We start from the raw sequence: 13,858 nt of genomic DNA, 5'->3' as shown, positions 1-13,858 counted from the left end.
GGTTTATCGTGTCGCAACATTGCTGTTCGCGTTGGTCGAGCTCCAATAACTGTTAGCAGAATATGGAATCGGTGGGTTCAGGAGGGTAATACGTGACGCCGTGCTGGATCCCAACGGCCTCGTATCACTAGCAGTCGAGATGACAGGCATCTTATCCGGATGGCTGTAAGGGATCGTGCAGCCACGTCTCGATCCCTGAGTCAACAGATGGGGATGTTTGCAAAACAACAACCACCTGCACGAACAGTTCGACGACGTTGCAGCAGCATCGACTATCAGGTCGGAGACCATGGCTACGATTACCCCTGACGCTGCATCACAGACAGGAGCGCCTGCGATGGTGTACTCAACAACGAACCTGGGAGCACGAATGGCAAAACGTCATTTTTTCGGATGAATCCAGGTTCTGTTTACAACATGATTATGGTCGCATCCGTGTTTGGCGACATCGCGGTGAACGCACATTGGAAGCGTGTATTCGTCATCGCCATACTGGCGTATCACCCGGCGTGATGGTATGGGGTGCCATTGGTTACACGTCTCGGTCACCTCTTGTTCGCATTGACGGCACTTTGAACAGTGGACGTTACATTTCAGATGTGTTACGACCCGTGGCTCTATCCTTCATTCGATCCCTGCGAAACCCTACATTTCAGCAGAATAATGCACGACCGCATGTTGCAGGTCCTGTACGGGCCTTTCTGGATACAGAAAATGTTCGACTGCTGAACTAGCCAGCACATTCTCCAGATCGCTCACCAATTGAAAACGTCTGGTCATTGGTGGCCGAGCAACTGGCTCGTCACAATACGCCAGTCACTACTCTTGATGAACTGTGGTATCGTGTTGAAGCTACATGGGCAGCTGTACCTGTACACGCCATCCAAGCTCTGTTTGACTCAATGCCCAGGCGTATCAAGGCCGTTATTACGGGCAGAGGTGGTTCTTCTGGGTACTGATTTCTCAGGATCTATGCACCCAAATTGCATGAAAATATATTCACATTTCAGTTCTAGTATAATATATTTGTCCAATGAATGCCCGTTTATCATCTGCATTTCTTCTTGGTATAGGAATTTTAATGGTCAGGAGTGTATTATCTCAGCATCCTGCATCACACTTTTCCCGGGTTCTATTCACGGCGGGGTCAGGGATTTTGTCTGCCTCATGATGACTGGGTGTTGTTTGCTGTCCTTAGCTTAGTTGGGTTTAAGTAGTTCTAAGTTCTAGGTGACTGATGCCCATAGATGTTAAGTCCCATAGTGCTCAGAGCCATTTGAACCATTTTTTTGCAGCACACTTCCTGAATAAATTTAGGAAAACAGCAAGACAGTTCGTACGACACGACCCAGGAACCATGCGGCACCATCACCCAGCTGGGGTTACTGCTCTGTCTCTACTGACGCAGATATAGACAAGCCGATAATCCTTTCCTAGACTAATAAAAATATTTCTATATTATTTTCGTCTTAATCGTGTTCAGTTTCTTTATTCCACCATAGATTTCATAATATGGGTTTCCCTGCACTCATTACCACCTTAATTATTATTTTGTTTCATTTCAGAAATTCAACAGTTACTGGTCATGGAGCCGTCGCCACTAGATTGAAAGGAAAAGTTAAGCATTACGTGTTTCGTTCCGTGTTTCTCGACGGAAATATCGCAGTAAACAGGAGTCATATCTACATCCACTATCGTCCATTAGCGGTATCAGTTAATGCAATATCAATGTGCAAGAATTAGGGTTCACCGGTAGATTTCTTACGAAAATTTTTTCATCGCTGCAAATAAAATTGTGTCAACATCTCGCCTTGTCATTTATGAACATCTGGAAACAAATTACCTCTGTTGTTCCTACCTAGCTTTTTATTTAACTTTACTCCACATCTTACGAGTCCGTGGTTACTCGCCATTCAATGATTCAACAATCATTTCGGCAGTTGCTTTACTGAATCATCATGCTCAGGCTGGAGACTCCCCTTGATTTTTTCCGTGGGATGCTTCATTACTATTTAAAGAAATGTAATCAATTTTGTTTCTAGTTCCAAACGATACTCATCATGTCATTAACTATTTGCTTTCTTCTGGAAGAATGTTTTAGAGACAAACATGCTGCTTTTATTGACAAATCCTACTAACATAATTGTGACGTGCCTTTTTTATTACTGTACGCAATGTAACAGTTCTTTAATCTTTATCTTACAGTTCCATTACAATACCTGATGGTGTAAATATAAGGATAAGATGCTTTGGCCTCAGATTTCCAGATAAACAAGTTGTCTTCCCGACGGCGGCAATGAACAGCAGGCGGATAGTTAGGTGAAAACTTCATTTTTGTACTATCCTCTTTTTAAGAAACTTAAATGTGTATCTTTCTTCCTCTAAATAATGCGACCGAGCGAGGTGGCGCAGTGGTTAGCACACTGGACTCGCATTCGGGAGGACGACGGTTCAATCCCGTCTCCGGCCATCCTGATTTAGGTTTTCGGTGATTTCCCTAAATCGTTTCAGACAAATGCCGGGATGGTTCCTTTGAAAGGGCACGGCCGATTTCCTTCCCAATCCTTCCCTAACCCGAGCTTGCGCTCCGACTCTAATGACCTCGTTGTCGACGGTACGTTAAACACTAACCACCACCACCACCAATCCCGTTTTATTATCTTGTAGTGAGATTTTCTGCCATTTATAAGCTTCATTACCTCTTCATATAGGTCTTCTCTTTCATCATCAGAACGTGAACACATAGATGCATAGATTAAGGCAGTTTTCCAGTGAATGTCTTTACCTGATTCTTAAAGCAAATATTGCTGTTCCGCTTGAGATTCCTTCTACAGGGTGGTCAGAAACAATCTGAAAAGCTTATAAGAGTGTTGCATCGTAAGTTATGGTGAGAAATAATTGTTAGGAAAAAAATTCAATATGTCGCGCCGTTTTCGAGTTAATTAGCATTAAAGTAAGCCAATCAGGCCCTTGCGACCGAAAAATGTAAGCAGCCCGCCAGATATTCGCTATTCTCATAGCGTAGATGATAGTGCAGGAGACTGCTCAGCCTTTGGCTCGGCTTCGATCCTTACTACCGTCCCATGACGAATTTTTGATCGCTCTCTTTTTCGATTTTAGAAAACCAAACACGTTTGGCGGTACCGTCTCTGGCGGACTGTTTGAACTGGATAAAGACAATGCCAATTAACTCGGAAATGGCGCAACGTATTGAATTTTTTACGAAAAAAATTACATCTGTAATATTTTTTTTTTATTCTTTGCGCTTACAATAAAGTCTACAACCAGATTTCCTCCCTGTGCTATTCTTGTAAAATAAAACCCTTGACCTGATTTTAATTCATTCTTGTCTTCGTGATTTCGGCGCACCTATGGTAAACCTACTATATGCTGTTTGATTTTAATTAACACCTCTTCCACTGCCACCGACCTACCTAAGGAGTTCTCAGTTTTGTGAAACTAAATAAAAAGTAGCAGACGTCATTGGTTTCCAAGGGCCATGTTATATCATTGTCTATGTGCACTGGTAATTTCCACCACAACAATTTTCAAAATCTGAGCCGTCTTGACTACATAATTTCGTTCTATTCAAAAGTTTTAGATTGAACAGCAAGCGGAACGTTATATGTATATGCGAAGGTTAATGGTCACGTACCATTGGTTGGTAGTTGACCTCGTTTCAATTATAAAGGCAGGGTCGTGTCGGCGAGGAATAGGGAGGATTGGGGGGGGGGGTAGGAAGGTGAAACAAGGAAAATACTGAGCTGTAAACAGAGATTATTGTCCCCACGCGACGAATCGGTCACCAGGACAGTTTCACGTGCCCACGCTAAATTAGACACGTAGAATGAAGTTGAAATTGCAGATCAGAACATTGGAGACTAGTCTGGTGGTCAGGAACTTCAAATTCCAATCCCTCCTCTCCCACTAGACCAAATGTACCGGCGAAGAGAGTATCTTGTACTACCACTATTCTGTCCGGTAAATTCAAGTCGATTACCACCGCACAAGAGTATGTTATCGATCTCGGTTACATTGGCGGATGTCTGATTATGACGTGACATTTCGTGGTCTACTGAAAGATTTACGACTAGCCTCATTAGCTTTGTACCACTCTTTCACAAATGGCTGCAGTTTCACTAGATAGCAAATCACATTCACGGCAGCGGAACATTTATCGCTCTCAAAGTCCACAGCTGAAACCATAAAGCGCCCTACAGTGCCGACGGGGCGTGGCCACCTCCTATGCAACGTTTTTCGCTGCCACGAACTACATGTAATGTTAAACGCTACTCTACATTTGTATGTACGCAGAATTTTGGAGAGGCGTGCAGATGGGCGACGTTCAGTCCGTGCACGACCTATCTTTCAGTCATTTTCAGCATTTACACATCACTCTTAACGAATGTCTTGTCACTCTCCAATCGTTTGCATGCATCCTTCATTATCCGATAATTTTCAGTAACAGCAGAGTATTTTCTGCAGATTTAAGATGAAAAATACGATTTCTCTTACTTAGTTACATGACGTCTTATTTGTCGTCACGGTGAGAATAATATACTTTACCCTATGACGGAGGAAACAGGTGCGCTGGTCATTTGTTATGAAACATTGTACTCAGCTGTTCCACAACAACAAATGGCATTGGCTGTTTGCTACGGTTAATGAAATTTGTAGGTAGCAGTCAAATGAGAACGAGACACATGGAAGCAAGTAAGTAAACTGGTTAATGAAACAAAAGTAATAGCCACAGCTGTTAATATAGTCGCCGGCCGGAGTGGCCGAGCGGTTCTAGGCGCTACAGTCTGGAACCGCGCGACCGCTACGGTCGCAGGTTCGAATCCTGCCTAGGGCATGGATGTGTGCGATGTCCTTAGGTTAGTTCGGTTTAAGTAGTTCTACGTTCTAGGGGACTGATGACCTCAGAAGTTAAGTCCCATAGTGCTCAGAGCCATTTGAACCATTTTGTTAATATAGTCGAATGACTATGTTTCTTCGGGGCTCCAAAAATATGGAACTCGCGTCGGGAGACATGGCGACTCTATGGATGATGTGTAAGGGCTTCCAAGCGAAACTTTTGCAGCGTTAGTCGACACACTTTTGGCAAGATGTGGACGGGCGCTTTGTTTGCAGCTTGTCTCGGCTACGCTGGACAAGTTTCCACATCATCCATACAGTTCCGGTATGTCGCCACGCGATTTTCATATTTTTGGAGTCCTGAAGAAAGACATTAGTGGCCGTCGATTCGTATCGGACGAGGTACGCTTAAGTGTAGTTATGGTTCCGTAGGCAACCGCAAATATTTTTCCATGCAGGCATTGACCATCCTGTCTCACAGTTGGATATATGTATTAACGGTTATGACGATTACTTTCGAAATAATAAACACTTTACATAATTTTTTTTCATTTCGCTCGTTTTCATTTATCTGCCCCAAATTCCATTTGTCTCGTTTTCATTTGACTGCCCCATATATTTCATTTCTGTTTACGTCGCCAAAATATTGCTCATGACTTGTTGAAGATTGGTTTACTTTCTTGAGTTTAAGAGGAACGAGAAACTGGTTATGCTTCATTGATTTTGCACCACATGTGGTTCTCGTAGTTTTATTTCCAGGTCTTACATTGAGCTTTCTACCCGCAAACGTAAACAGGTAACAGATACTGCTCTACAACTTGTATTTCCTATCCTCAGATCAAACTGTGATCAAACCTCAGCGTAGTGTACGGGAAACAGGGGCTCGACATCCTCATAACACAGTAATAACATTCGAAATGGAACAATATTTGCGAGTTACTTGCCTAAACTTGTGATCTGTAGTATCTTTATGCACTGAATAATCGCAAGGAGTACAAAAATCACGATTGTGACTGTGCTAATAAAAACAGCAATATATAAATAACATTTACGACAGGAATAAAGCAAGATAATAATTTAACGTCTCGTCGATATTGAAGTCATCACATACAGAAAATTCTGTCAGTATCCGGTGGCTCCGCTGTGGCCGAGTGGTTCTAGGTGCTTCAGTCTGGAACCGCGCGACCGCTACGGTCGCAGGTTCGAATCCTGCCTCGGGCATGGTTGTGTGTGATGCCCTTAGGTTAGTTAAGTTTAAGTAGTTCTAAGTTCTAAGGGACTGATTGCAGATGTTAAGTCCCATAGTGCTTGGAGTCATTTGAACCATTTTATCCGGTGGCTCGGCGCAGGGCACTTGCATTTAGTTTGATTTATTGGCCGCATTTACCTTTACATCTATATTGCACCAAAAATATGTGCATAAATGAGCAAATGTCGACGGTATGTTCTGTGCGTCTTGAGTAGGGCCAAACTTGTTCCCTCAAGTCACAGTACTAGTGTCTGACGACAATGATGCCCGCTTTACCCTTCGCTCTCACGCTTGCGTTCAGTACTGCTCCGTTCTGCCTCTGGCGCGTTTTTACGGCTGTGTCGGTTGTATTATTCGACAAGGGGAACTGGTAACCGAGTCTCAGCGGAAACTGACTTGGTCTTATGACTAGGTACAGCCACATTCTAATGGCTCTGAGCACTATGGGGCTTAACATCTGAGGTCATCAGTCACCTAGACTTAGAACTAGTTAAACCTAACTAACCTAAGGACGACACACACATCCACGCCCGAGGCAGGATTCGACCCTGCGACCGTAGCGGTCGCGCGTTTCCAGACTGAAGCGCCTAGAGCCCCTCGGCCAGAGCGGCCGGCTCGTACATCTCATTAATGTTATTCCCGTACAGAGGAGGTATTTTATTTTTACGTCGCAGGCCCAGTATCGCCCGATAAATACAAAATTACAGTGTGTGTGTGTGTGTGTGTGTGTGTGTGTGTGTGTGTGTTGTGAAGAAGTACGATGTAATGCTCCTTCCGATATGCTTGCCTGTCTCACTTCTCGTGCTTCGGGATTGTGCTCCATATCAAATGACCTTGTCGCCGATGGGATGTTAAACTAGATATTTCGTTTTGTTTTCTATGGTACCTTCAGGTTACTTGGTTTCTCAGAGATTGGCAACACCTCTTTCAGGCAATATAGGTTGTAGAGCGAACCCAAGTTGTTTCTCCTTCTTTCGCAATAAGGAGCGAAAAAGCTTCATACTGGCTAAGAGAAAATTTGAATTTCTTCTGCGAGTAACTGAAAACTAATGTCTGAGAGTAACTGAAAAGAAAGGTGGAGCACATTACCCTGAGGGAAGAATTTTTAGCAGTTTTTCTCAGATGTCTGCGAAAAAGTAAATTTGATTAATCTGTACAGAGGTCTTTTGCGTTGTTCATGCGTACTTTTTTAATGCGCATGCCCTCTGTTCTACTACTTGCATCCTATTCTGCAATGAACAGACAGTGAATATCAGTTTGATACCATTGTGTACATCCGAACCTATTGTCTGATAATATTCAGTAACCATAATTACAAGGTACTACAGAAGAATGCTGAAGATTAGATAGGTAGATCACATAAGTCATGAGGAAGTATTGAATACAATTGGGGAGAAGAGGAGTTTGTGGCACAACTTGAGTAGAAGAAGGGATCGGTTGGTAGGAAATGTTCTGAGGCATCAAGGGATCACCACCTTAGTACTGGAGGGCAGCGTGGAGGGTAAAAATCGTAGAGGGAGACCAATAAATGAATACACTAAGCAGATTCAGAAGGATGTAGGCTGCAGTAGGTACTGGGAGATGAAGAAGCTTGCACAGGATAGAGTAGCATGGAGAGCTGCATCAAACCAGTCTCAGGACTGAAGACCACAACAACAACAACAATTACAAGGTGAGAGAAAACAGCACAGCATTCAGAATAGAAATATTTTAGACATCCTACCAAATGTTCTGTTTGATTTCTTTAACTAATAACTGTTATCGTAACTTCCGTTTAATTTAAGGGACACAAAAATGAGATTTTACGTACAGTGCTGTTGTACGTGTTTCTTGTTAGTTGTATCTGTGTCTCTGATAGAGCAGGACATGTTCACTGCTGAACGAAAATAATTATCTGGACTTTTAAAAAATTGTGAAGGAAGATATACTTACTAATTAATAGAATGATTATCCATTCTCTCATTAACAAAGACGCATATTTATGTCATTCACAACGGAGAACATTATTATTTTTCACAATATCTAAAAATGAACTATTAGATAATGTCGGAAGTTCCATGAAGCTTTTCTCGGATGGTGTAGTTGTACACAGAAAAGTCTCAATGCTACAAAATTGAAGTGATATGTAGAAAATCTGCAAAGTATCTACGCTTGGTGCAGGTATTGGCAACTGACCCTCAAAATAGAAAATTAAAAAATTATATGGTATTATTAATATTCATGGACAGAAATGCCCATTACTGGATCATTACACGGTTGCAGAGCAACCAATAGAAACAGTTATTTCCATAAAATATCTAGGAGTATGCATACAGAGCGATTTAAAATGTAACGACCGCGTGAGATTCAGTTCCGAGAGCGTATATTCCTAGAAGAGTCAACCAGCACATTGTTTCCTCGCGGAAAGACCACGAAAATAAAATTAGAGGGATTTCAGCCCACACAAAGGCTTACAGCAATTTTTCTTCCTGCGAACCGTTTGCGACTAGAAGGGGAAAAGGGGGGAGGTGACACTGGTACACAAATTACCCTCTGCCACATACCGAAAGGTGGCTCACGAAGCATAGATGTAGATGTGGAAATATGGTACATCGCATGCAACCCATGAGAACACAACTGAAAAGAGCACATAGAGACCCTCAGTGTAAGAAGGTCACGTTTATTTACATTTAATTGTTTGTTGATGAGCACTTTTTGTGAAAATCTATTTCCAATGTTTCATAATGAACCAGTAGATTTAGAAAGAGTTTGAGGTCGGCAGGTGGCCAGCAAAGAGAAGCGCTTCTCTCAACGTATCAATTACAAACTTAATTTATTGTGGACTTGAAGGGTAATCCATTTTCTTAAATTATGGCGGTTACGTTGGGATTTGTGCAGTTCGAATGTATTTACAGCTGAGCGACGACATGCTCGTTGACTGTCGCTGCTGGTCACTCGTCAAGGTAGGAGGAACGTCGGTAAGTATGAATCTCAAGTGATAGTTCATGGGCCACGAATGTGGTGCGGTGGTTTTATGCTTCATACATTCGCTGGGTGATAGTCTCTGGACATTAGCTTAAAACTTGTAACAGCTGTTGTTTCGGTAATAGAATTTGGCCGTGAGCCGAAACTTACACATTTTTTGCGAGTTTTAGAATGATCAGCAGTTGGGACTTATTTATGTTACATTAAATAACAGAATCTGAAGAGGTATAAAGACTTAACATTTCACGTGTGGATTGTAAGATAGTGCTGTGAGACAGTAATTTGTATTGCAGTGGGTTAATTGTTTATCTTTAATAAATATGAGGGGCCTGGGATTTCGTATTTACTCGCCAATTATACAAATAATCGCTTACTGGAACTTGTTAATATTTGTTGTCATATACCCAATGTTTAACTGCACTAGTTATTTTTCATCTGTTTATTTAGAGCCCATTTACGTTTGCAGTTTGTAATACTGTAGGGCTATCGTTCGTAAAATTGATTACTGTAAAGGAAAAGAAATATCTGATTTAATTTATCCAAACATTTCTGGCCTATGCTACCACCACTGATCTTCCTGGATTACATCAGTCATTTATTATTTGAGTTCCGAAACTTACATGACTTAGGATTGTTAAGCTAGATCAACCGCAAGGCAAGTGTACAAGAGTGTGTTGTCCACTTCTGTGACGAAGTATATAACCAACTGTAATTTAGGTTCGCACGTTATTCCAATCCGCGCTAGTCAAAGAGAGGCGACCTAGCAAAAGTAAATTGTGGGACCGTACAAAATCTGAGCAAACACAGTGGAATAATAAACAACGTTGTTGTTAACTGCCGACCTATATCACAGTCGTTTGATTCTAGGGTGAATTCCTCACTACTTGGGACTGATAGGTTTTTGTTTCAGTTACTGGTGAGAACAATTTCCTGGTCGTCGCCTTTACTGCCTCTACACCAGGGCCGGCCACACAGTTCCAGAGCGCACGCGAGTCAGATGTGCGGACCGCGCGCAGCCCGAGGCTTAGCCTGCCCCAGCTTTGCCCGGTCCCTCTCGGAAGTGTCCGGCACAGCGCGACATTCCACTTACAGTTTCTGTGGGGCATTTTTCGGTCGGCACAACTCTCTTCAGTTCGGCAGAACCGTGCTGTTGGCGCTGTTTACCCTTCGCTATTTGTTCGTGTTATGAAGGATGTTCGCAGGTCCAGTGGCTGTTTGCACAAAAAGAAGCGGTTTAGCGATCTGCCACCACTAACCTTAAACTGAATGAGAACGATAGAATAGAGGAATGAGAATTCTCGATATCTATTATTCAGCCGCATAATCGACGGGTACTGAAGATTAGTTACAAAATGACATTACAATACCATGCAGAAAGAATTTAAAGATTTGGGTGACAATAAAGGAGCTAATTACAACTACTGACATAGGGAATTGAAACCCTGTATGTCAAGTGGCATTTCAGCTGAATTTGCAGGCATAGAGCACGTGGTGAAATTGGTGGAGCGAATCGTAATATTTATGATGTCGCACAGAATATTCAATTGTCAGCTGCAACAGTTTTCAATGGAACTGAACGAAGATTACGGAGACTGTGTAATACTGAAAAGTAGGCTCGTTTAGTCAAGCGGCATGTCTGGAAAGACTTTTCGATTTAAAACTCGTTGTTGTTCAATTTATGAAGGAAAAACAAGAGAAGGAACGAAAAGTACAATACCTGGAATGGATTGCGAACGTTGTAATTTAAGTGGACTTGGTTGCACTCTGCCCACAGTAACACACTGCAAGATGAAAAGCAACTTGAAACTTCCTGACAGGTTAAAACTGTGTGCCAGACCGAGACTCGAACTCGGGACTTTTTTCTTTCGCTGGCAAGTGCTCTACCATCTGAGCTACCCAAGCACGACTCACGCCCCGTACTCACAGCTTTACTTCTGCCAGTACCTAGTCTCCTACCTTCCAAACTTTACAGAAGCTGAAACTTCCTGGCAGATTAAAACTGTGTGCCCGACCGAGACTCGAACTCGGGACCTTTGCCTTTCGCGGGCAAGTGCTCTACCAACTGAGCTACCGAAGCACGACTCACGCCCGGTACTCACAGCTTTACTTCTGCCAGTACCTCGTCTCCTACCTTCCAAACTTTACAGAAGCTCTCCTGCGAACCTTGCAGAACTAGCACTCCTGAAAGAAAGGATATTGCGGAGACATGGCTTAGCCACAGCCTGGGGGATGTTTCCAGAATGAGATTTTCACTCTGCAGCGGAGTGTGCGCTGATATGAAACTTCCTGGCAGATTAAAACTGTGTGCCCGACCGAGACTCGAACTCGGGACCTTTGCCTTTCGCGGGCAAGTGCTCTACCAACTGAGCTACCGAAGCACGACTCACGCCCGGTACTCACAGCTTTACTTCTGCCAGTACCTCGTCTCCTACCTTCCAAACTTTACATAAGCTCTCCTGCGAACCTGCAGGTTCGCAGGAGAGCTTCTGTAAAGTTTGGAAGGTAGGAGACGAGGTACTGGCAGAAGTAAAGCTGTGAGTACCGGGCGTGAGTCGTGCTTCGGTAGCTCAGTTGGTAGAGCACTTGCCCGCGAAAGGCAAAGGTCTCGAGTTCGAGTCTCGGTCGGGCACACAGTTTTAATCTGCCAGGAAGTTTCATATCAGCGCACACTCCGCTGCAGAGTGAAAATCTCATTCTGGTTTACAGAAGCTCTCCGCTGCAGAGTGAAAATCTCATTCTGGAAACATCCCCCAGGCTGTGGCTAAGCCATGTCTCCGAAATATCCTTTCTTTCAGGGGTGCTAGTTCTGCTAGGTTCTCAGGAGAGCTTCTGTAAAGTTTTAATCTGCCAGGAAGTTTCATATCAGCGCACACTCCGCTGCAGAGTGAAAATGTCATTATGAAAAGCATCTTATTTCTGTTTTGATGGGGGACACATTTACAAAGAAAACTGCACTGTATAAGGGACAAATGTTACAAAAACAGACCATTTCCCAAGCTCACTGTGATTAATAAAAACGCAAAGCTTGAAGCATTCATTGTGTCCTTGAAAGAATTACAAAAATAGTTTCCTAAATGTTTTGAGGACACTGGCAATCTGACATCTGTTTTCATGCTGTTTTAAGACCATTTTCCGTAATTCCCAGTTTAAAGACAAAGCCTTTCACGTCAGAACTGTGCAGCATGTCTACATTGCTTTCCCCGGGTAGAGGTTCCACGTCTCCGTAATGAGGTTACAACAGTACTACAATATTTCGATCAACATATGTATATGCAATACCTTTTTCGATTATGACGCTAAATAAGTCAGGATTACGCGTCAACTTGAGGGCAAAAATCTGTGAAACCGTCTGCGTCTGTCCTTAGGCCGACAGTTTATGCCAGACAAAAATTACATTATGTCCTCCTCAGTAGGCCAAAAGTAATTCATATTGAAAACTTATTTCATTTGTGATCTATGCTGCTGAGAAATATGAAAGCAAGTCGTAGCAGTCAACTGCATTGTCATCTAAACATGGCCCTCCTCTAACACAGTTTTAACATATGCTGGATGAAGCCCATTCTTTGAGTAACCCAGTCTCCTTGTCTCGCCCCCGTCTTCGCCTTGTCCATACAACAACGCAATTTCTTTAGAAAGTTACATTCCTCGCCTTCTTCCTAGAGGCGCACCTTGATTCGTGACCAAGGGATATCAGAATCAAGGCGTGAGAAGGCACACACTAACGCAGCAGCACATGACTACACGCATACGTCGCTCTGTGATCACTGTAGGTCTATAGTGGGTGAAATATACAACTTCTGAATCCTTATTTCCTTCTTTGCCGCTGGGGAACGCTTCACTACAGGACCAATGCAAGCAAAGAAATTCGCTCCCGCTAAAACTTTTTTAATCAGTTCTGCCATCCACCCAAAGAGAAGAGGCGCTATAGAACAAACCGCTTATGCTACGACTGCACCGTTTCTCGAGAATTCTGATAAGCTCTAACTGACAGCAGCTTAATGGAGTTTTATAACCAACAGGAACGCTTTTCCAGCATCCATACTACAAAACGAAAAAATACTTTAAATTACATCCATATAACTCGACAAATGTATCCTTCTCTACAATCTACCAGAAGAAATGTGATTCTGTAGGAGAGTACAATAAACTGCCAATTTAATTTGATGACTCGTAACTGAAAAGTTGATTCTGGAATAAGGAAGGTCATGCGATTTTGTGACAGCAATTGCTCGCATTACGTTCTTGGCACATAAGAATCAAGAAGAATTAAATTTATAACTATCCTCAACGTAAAAAATAACAATGTCGCTAGTCACATGAATTAATATCCGGAAATGGATAGTGTGTCTAAAATGTTATATTTATAATACAACATTATGTCGCAAAAATTTGGTGTTGTCAACTTAACAATAAAATTTCTTACTGTTCCTATGACGATGCCATGTAATCATCCACAACTCATATTACAAATCGCCTTGCTCGAACAAATAATAGGGATGTTCCTGAAAAGTGACAGAGGCTGCCTAGACATTCTGAAGTACCTTTCAATTCAGGAACTGCTCTCGTCATGTGCTTAGATTTTTTCTAGTGCCCCGAGGAGTTAAGTTATGTGGTTGGACAGGTCGTGCAACTGTACCACAACGTACTATCGCTCTTCCAGAGAGGATGTTGTTGCGATATTGGTGAGTGATAATAAGAACATTCACTGGGGCTCCATTACGCGTCAACTATATGAACTGATGTACAAACAATGGTTTGTTGCCAAGCACAATACTCAGCCTCCTATGG

The sequence above is a fragment of the Schistocerca serialis genome, chromosome 2 (genome assembly GCF_023864345.2).
Source record: "Schistocerca serialis cubense isolate TAMUIC-IGC-003099 chromosome 2, iqSchSeri2.2, whole genome shotgun sequence".
NCBI classification, from domain to species: Eukaryota; Metazoa; Arthropoda; class Insecta; order Orthoptera; family Acrididae; genus Schistocerca; species Schistocerca serialis.
Note: the sequence above shows the minus strand (reverse complement) of the source record.